An 8,381-nucleotide genomic window follows, 5' to 3' on the forward strand; every position below is an offset into this window, starting at 1 on the left:
TGCACAAAGGCCCATCATGCTTGTGAATTTCATCATAGTAGCATGTAAATATTAGTGGTCATTTTCAAAGCTAGAAGCAAAAGCCCAAGCAATGAACAAGCAAACAAACTTGAATTTTTCAAATTCAGCATTTTTTAAATAATAGGAGTAGTATAAATAATAGAATGTATCTGCATAGGGCTGCATCCATCTGTATATAGAATAAAGTGAAACTAATTCTTCACAATGCCTTCAAAACAAGTTATTATTATAGATTTTCTGTCTCTCTAAAACATTTTTTTGCCTGGTCTTGCATTATTTTTTCTAACAATGTCCAACAACTGCTCTAGGGAGTTCCTGAACGAGACCTGAAGAAGATTGTTCTCCCATGACATCATGCATAGAGGCACCCTGTATACATTAACATTCCACTTAGGTTATCTTAGTTTATGGTTGCTAATTAAACTTAAATTCCACGAAATTATCTCATCTCTTAACACATAGCTATCTAATCTAGTTCAGTGCTACTTACGGTGTGGTCTGCAAATGCACTATTTGTTACTGGTCTGCAACAAAATAAATGCAGAATTTGAAAATAAGTGGATATAAAACTTTTATAGCAATTTGACACTGTCACAACATCCAAGTGCACGATCAGTGTAGTTTTATATCTGTTGAATCTAACAGTAAAAAAATTGAGCTTGAATTTTGTATGTCTTTGGTTTTTTTAAATTTCATTTTTGTAATATTTCATTTTCATTATATTTTACAAAAGTATTGGTCCATAACAGATTGGAAATTTAAAAAACCTGGTCTTCTATCACAGATAATTTGAGAAGTACTGACCTAGTTGATACCATTCTGACTATAAATTTTATGTATTAATTATGCATTGTGTGAGGAATTATTTTATTTTGTTATTTAACTATTATTTTTATGAACTATCATCTGGTAGTGTATAAAAGGAACCTATCTGGCCCAGAGGAAAAATATGTTTGCCATTTTGAATTATTTATCAAACTCCAATGGTTTTAGTTTTTTAAAAGATTGTAGTTGCTTTGATTGACTGATTGATTATGGGCCATCAAGCTGGAGTTGACTCTTAGCAGCTACATAGATAGACTTCATCAGGATGATCTGTCCCCAGCCTGGTCCTTCAGATCTTCCAACAGTGCATCCATCACAATCAAGTCTATCCACATTGCTGATGGTCATCCCCTTCTTCTTGTTCCTTTTCCAGTGATATGAATTTCTCAAGGGAGCTGTGTCATCATATAAAGTGTCCAGAATATGACAATTTGAGTTATTTGTGCCTCGAGTTAGAACTCTCAGTTGATTTGCTCTGTGATTCCTTTGTTTTTTTGGCTGTCCATAGTGTTCTAAGAAGTCTTCTCCAACACCAACTTTCAAAAGCTTTAATAGTTTTTTTATCTTGCTTCTTCAAGGTCCAACTTTTGCTTCCATTACTTGCTTTGAGCTGTCCTGATATCAAATTGGAAATATAGACAATACCATGTTTCTGTGTACAAAATTCTTTGGTTTTGCTGATGATGATCTGGAATTGGAGAGAATCAGAAATATTTGTTTAGGAATGTCTGTTATAGGGCCTAAGTAGACCTTGGGAACCAGGTGAAGTGGAGCAGGAAGCAAAATCCAGGGGCAGGGCTGATCTGAGTGTGTGGAAGGGGAATACAAGACATTGAATTGGATCAGGAGTCTGGCAAGTGAGGTCATTATTTTTTCCTCAGGTTTGGACTATTTGCATTGGTAGCCAGATACTCACACAATTTTCTAGGAGATTTTTCTGACAGCTATGCTGGTGGTGTGTGTGAAAATGGTCAAGATGACACACATATAAAAGGTAGGGCTTAGAACATGCTGTCACAATTGTGTGTTTCTGTTACACATATGTACAAAGGGGCAGGATTTTGATTGTGATGCCACAACCTCCACCTTGACTGTTTTGACTCCACTGTCTGGGAAAAAGTTCCTCTAGAACCCTTTGACTTGCCCTCTAATTTATGAAATATTTATTGATAGAAGCCTCACCTACATTCTGAAGCAATCGGGTTAACACACCTCACTTGTTTTCAGTGAGGAGAATAATCCTCCCATATTCCTTAATTGCAGCACTCAGCTCCCCTCATCATTCTTCCTAGGAATGTGGGAAAGTTAGCCATGTCCACAGGATCTTAGAAACCAGTGGGAATTCCTCTGGGTGGGAAATGAAGATGCACTAGCAATTCAGTCTCTCACACTCTCTTATCAAAAGGGGTGTGTTGAGGTGTGACTGACTGACAAGCAAGCACTGATGGGCTGATAGTTCTTTGTGCAACGCAGTTGGCCGGGAGGGGCGAGTTCTGATGGGTGATTTATTTCCTACAAGCTTTGTAGACTTGCAAATATTGAAACATGCTGTGCTCATACCATCTTGAGGTCTGCCAAGAGTCAGTGAGGTTCTGAACACTTCTGGATGCATTTTCAAATGGAATCTGCAGAATTGGGGGATAGAAAGAAGTTTCTCTGGAAGTGCTGTAGCACTTTAAATGCCAGCTAATCCCCAGATAGCATTTGGGATCTCACAACATTTAAAGCTCCAGCTGTGAAGCCCAATGGAAAGATTCCATTCAGACACTTTTGTGGGCAAACATGATGAGGAATGGTCAAAAATGTCAAGATGGTGGCCATGATCAAAGCCCCTTCTCACTTGTTATGTGCAATACATACGTGATACACATAGAAGAGAGGTGATGATTTGATCATGCAGCTGCAGCTACTATCCTGAGGTTTTTTTTAATCACCCCTGTAGGCACCACTTTTTGTCAGCCTAAACCTATTTTACCTGGTTGCTGTGAGGATATTAAAGCATTTCCAGGCATGGCAGCTGAACTCATGGAAGAAGAGCCAAACAAAAAAATAAAATTAAAAGTTAGAAACTGGCTTTGAGGTGATTGAACCTGCATTCCTGTGGAGAATGAGAATTTGAAGAAACTGTGAGGCTTTCAGAGGTCAATCCCCATTATGTATTAAAAGTTTAATCACATCTTTTCTTCCTCTTGAATATTTAAATTAGGTTCATGGTGTAAAAAGTGCTTTATGGTTTGATATATTTGATTCATTCAGTTTCCTGGAGTAAAATCTGTAAAAGTGGCAAAAGGAGATACTCTTATAATTTCACTCACTTCTGTTCCTGAGATAAATAGGAGAACCAGTTTGCCCCATGATTGGGCCCATGTAATGGTTAATTATTGAAAATAATTATTCCCTAATTATTCCTTGACGACATCACAGCAGCGGTGTCATGCCCCGAAGGACAGCTTCTATGCACATTTTTGTGCAGCATGAACTGCATGATTTTTTGGCATGCTGGGAGGAAAACACCACCCTCTGTGGCCTTTTTGAAAAAGAAACTGAGCATATGCGTCCCACTGTATTTAAATGGATAAAATTCCAAAGAGCAACATGTTTTGCTTCTAGCTATAATTATTCTTGTCCACAAAAAAGAAGGTGAAGACACGGGCATCACAAGCTTTCCTTTGATATGGAGCGCATGAACAGCCCCAGTTCTGAATGCCTCGCTGGTGTATCTGAACTTTGTGATGCCCTATCACCTGCCCTTTGAATGGGTTGCATAATCCTTCAATTAATTATCCTCATTCATCATGGAGGACTACTTTTAACATCCATTAGCATCATATGCCACTCAGGCATGCTTGCAAGCGTATCAGTGTGCTGGCAACCCGGTCGAGCAGGTTTACATTAGCTATAAATTATCTTCTTGACCAGTTCCTTCTCCTTCGTGGCAGGTTGAGTTGTCTTACTTGGTACCTTGCAGCCATGAGTTTTGGAAACAAGATATGCTCCAAGGCAGATGCGTTGGCCTTTTCTCAAAAGCTTGGGCCAGCTGGCATTTGAAGATGGATTGCAAAGCAGTAGATTAGCAGACCAAGTTGCACACTCAACAACTTTCACGGAGAGTCGGCAACACACTTGATACTTTGCTGTGTACTGGTGTTTGCTTTTCAATGGAGGAAGTAGCATCTCAGCAAACTCTTGCGCTTAGGTTTATGTTCATGTTTCTGCTTTTTTTCTGCTGATCTGGTGCCATTGTCTTCACTTGCTCCTTTCTTTCTTTCTTTCTTTCTTTCTTTCTTTCTTTCTTTCTTTCTTTCTTTCTTTCTTTCTTTCTTTCTTTTCTTTGTGTTCTGTCCCAAGACTGCTTATTGTATGTCCCATGGATTACTTGTGTGACATTGCCATGATTTTGTGTCTTCTCACCAAGTTAAAATTTGCAGTTGTATGTACAACTCTTGTTGCAAACTTCCTTCCTTCCTTCCTTCCTTCCTTCCTTCCTTCCTTCCTTCCTTCCTTCCTTCCTTCCTTCCTTCCTTCCTTCCTTCCTTCCTTCCTTCCTTCCTTCCTTCCTTCCTTCCTTCCTTCCTGAATATAGGACTTTTCTGTTGCTGTGACATGTGTCAGTCCAGTTGTTCTGCCAGTGTACTTTGAGTATGCATATCATCCTCTCAGTAAGCGTATATGGTACACGCCAAACTCTTTCTAGCAGAACTATGCAGGTTGATGAGCAATGGTTTTCTCCTGCTATAAGTTTTTATAAGATTGCTTCCCTACTTGTTTTGACAGATATCACCTTTATGCTTTGCTTGGTTCATCTTCCCCATCTCTCCTTCTCCAATCTGTAGAGGGTGCCGCTGCCCTACTCACACCTGTTTTCCCAGCCTCCCAGAAGTAACATTAGTTATGCCTCCAACTGCTGAATTGAAAAGTCTACAGATGAATTATGAGGGTGTCACGATGCTAGCTTTACAGCTGAACAGCCCAAGCCGGAAGAGGGGAGCAGGTCAACCATTAACTTAGGAAGAGAAAGAAAGAAAAACACTTGGGTTGAGTGTTCAACAGATGTTCTGGAGGATTCCTGCAGAGAGAAAGCAAGGAACTATTCCGCTTTTTATGAAACTTGTTCTGGTACAAACGGGGATATATTGAAACATTTTCATAAGTATTTTTGACCATTTTTAAAGGAAATTAGAAAATGTCTGATTTTAGAGTCCATGATTCCCTGAAATTATATGCACCTTCATGCACATTTAGCTCAGCATCTCAGCTTATGCAGCTAGGAGGTCCCATGATTGTTCAGAAGTTAATGCAGCCAAGAATTCATTACATGGCTTGTATTTGTTTTTCAAGATGATCTGTTCAGAACTAAATGATATATAAATTTTCTTTCAATATTTCTGATGCATAAGTGCTTACAAATAAGACATCAGACCATTGGTTTCTGAAGTACACCTTTTGTTGTCAACTGAGCAAGATTTAGAACTCATCAGGCATCTTTTGAAAAAAGGATGTTTGTGCGATGCTAACGTTTGCTAGTTGCTAACAAAAGCCATTACCAAGAGGAACCTATTTTGATGGAGACAGAATCTTACTAGACAGAATCTTTAGTCCATTTTTTAGCTTCTGTAGTTGCACCCGGAAGCAAGGCCTTTCCAAAAGACAGACAGGATTTATTTAGAGCCAGTCCTTAAAACTAGAAGTGTGGGAGCAGCATTAAATTCAATTAGAAGTCTAATTCTTATTTACTGGTCATTAAATGTAGAATTAAGTCATGACTTACTGTAAATATATCTTTTTGGACCATCTGATATCCATTTCAAGGCAGTATTTTTCAATTATGACTGTTCACCCTTTCAGGTAAAAAGAAGGCAACACTGAGTAATTCAGTGATGTACATGTATGTAAGCCTAGTTGAGGATTACAAGTTATTTGCCTCAAAATATGGCCATATACTTCTAAATCTCTTCTTTTTCATTCGTTACTTTGCTATAATAATTTTTTTCTAAGACACAACTTTAAAAGAAGTTGCAAAGCCAGTATTTATAAAAATACTTCCTTTTAGGCCTGTTTTTGTTGAAGAAGTAAATTTCTTCCCAGGCTGTTCCAGCCCAGATCAGAGATGGACATTTTGCCAATGACTATTTCTCAACACCAAAAATAATAAAAAAAAAAGCCTTGCACACAAAAAACGATTAAGTTATGGTCAAGGATAGCCATCATCATTGCCATCCTTTTACTTGGAACCACAATCTTTATCGGTAAGGATTTTTTTAATGGAATTCAACCACATGAGACTCTGGCTTATAACTGGAGATTGTACAATCCATATGTAGTTTTGGAACTTTAATGAAGACTACACTGTTCTCTAATAGTTGTAACTCATTTGTTTTTCATTTCTTGTTCCAAAGATATAAAAATAGTTGAAATACTTGAAAGCCCAGAGGAATTCCTGATGGTATTGCAAAAAGGGGTGGGGGGGGGTAGTATCAAAGGCCTTGTTTTATTCATTATGGTGCCAATGTTAAAACTTGTGAAGCTGTATTCCTAGCATGTACATTTTTTACTCTCTGTTATATAATTCCTGCTTTAGATGTAACAGCCCTCATTATTTTATAGACCTGTGTGGAATATTCTTCCAAAATCCAAGATCAGGACTGCAGGACTGTTGAAGGCTACAAAAAGCTACAATTTTATATTCTAAGTTTATTTTAGAAGCATACCTGAGACTGCATCTTCTCTTCTGAGAAACAGTGTGTTTCCGCACAACAAATGTATTGGTATTTTCTCAGGGCAAAAGACATTATACCTCTTGTAAGGATGAGGGAATTTATATCCTCAAAGTGTGATAGAACAAAGAAAAAACAGGTTTCAGTTAGCTCTAAATATACTGTCAAAGATGGACTTTACTAATTTATTAGTAATCTGAATTTGAGCACGTAGGATTCATTTACAAAGCCTCGATCACTTAAGCAATTGGCTGGTCTTGATACAGTGTGGCAGCCAGGCAAGTGGAGCAGAGGTCGCTTTGGGAATTGTTGGGTTCAATTCAGCATAGAGTCTTCCCATCTTCCCAGTCTGGAGGCCTGGGGCAGATTGGGAAAACATAGTTATAAGATTATAGCCGGGAAGACATCCTGTGGTCACATTAGCTCAGTGGAGGACAACTCTGACCAGATTTGCTGCTGAATTGTTTACTCGATTTATATGCCACCTGTCTACTTTGGTGAGTACTCAAGGTGGTTAACCCAATTTAAAAACAGCACAGAATATAAAATAATGGAAAGCACTGATTTTCTAAATGTGGAGAGAATGGGGACCAAGCACAACGTGGAATCAGAATAGCAGGCAGACAGGCCTCTGGCAGCAGAGTCATTTTCTAAAGAGCTTCTCCTGCCAACCTCTGGACAGGGGTGGCAGTCCTCGTCTTCAGAAGTTGTGATGACTGCTACTTGACTGTTGCAGCCAGAGGAATCCCCCAGGGGCACGAGTGGAGAGAGATGCTTTATTATGGACCCAAACATGCAATGACTTGCAGCACTTGGGATGGCTTGACTGTATAGATGATCCATTGTGGCTCTCATACTATGCAGCTTAGAAATACACAAGAACAACGCCTAAGGCTGTGAGCATTTTTGCCTTTTCTGCCTTTTGTGTGAGAAGAATTAACAGAATGTTCATTGCTACAGGATGTGTGGACGGATCTTGGGTTAGAATGCCTTAAATTGACCAGACAAATTCATGGAAAATAGTTCTATAATCTATAATATCCAGTGGACCTCTGTGCTTGGAGAGTCTATGCTGGACAACAGGATTCAAGACAAGCGGAAGAGAATCAATGGATGCCGTTAGAAACAAAATCCTTGATAAATCACCCAGCAGTTTGTGGGCTCTTAAACATCACATGGGGTTACTGTTGCTCTCATAAATATATTTTATTAGCGAATAAGTTCCATTAAACTCAGGAAAGCTTGTTTCTACATAAATACACCTAAAATTGTGTTTTAAAAGTAGCAATTGGTGAAAAGCACTATCAGTGAATAATGTCCCTCTGAAGTTGTTCTCTTGCGATAGCCTTTGTTTTAAAGGTTTTTGTTTTGTTTTACAAAAATTGGTAGACACAAATATAGTGAAAGTATAAGAAGGTGCTAAGTCCTAACATTTTACAGAAACCAGTCCAGTGTTTATGTTACAAAGGCAACGCTTTTATAAATATCCTCTTGAGCAAATTAAGTGAAGGCGGTTTAAACAGTAATCTTGATTCCCTTGCTTGGATCAGACATACTTTATTTCTGCAGCATTTGGGGAAATATTGAGACATTTTGAGGCACACAGTATTCTTCCTAGTATCCAGCAGAGGGTGATCTTTTACAGCATGACTGAAAATCTGAGAAGAGTAATGGCACCGAATGCTGTGTTTTCTCCCCTTAAACAAAACAACAGAATCCAAACAGAATAAATGGATGTCCCTCTTTAGATTCCTGTTTAATAGAATTACATACTTAATGGTTACCATCAAATAGAGTTTGTTCCATTTAAGCCCATTAAAA

This window comes from Python bivittatus, unplaced genomic scaffold (assembly GCF_059951505.1).
Source record: "Python bivittatus isolate LINGU-HERP-01145 unplaced genomic scaffold, Pbiv_v1 ctg000050_np1212, whole genome shotgun sequence".
In the NCBI taxonomy this organism is placed as follows: Eukaryota; Metazoa; Chordata; class Lepidosauria; order Squamata; family Pythonidae; genus Python; species Python bivittatus.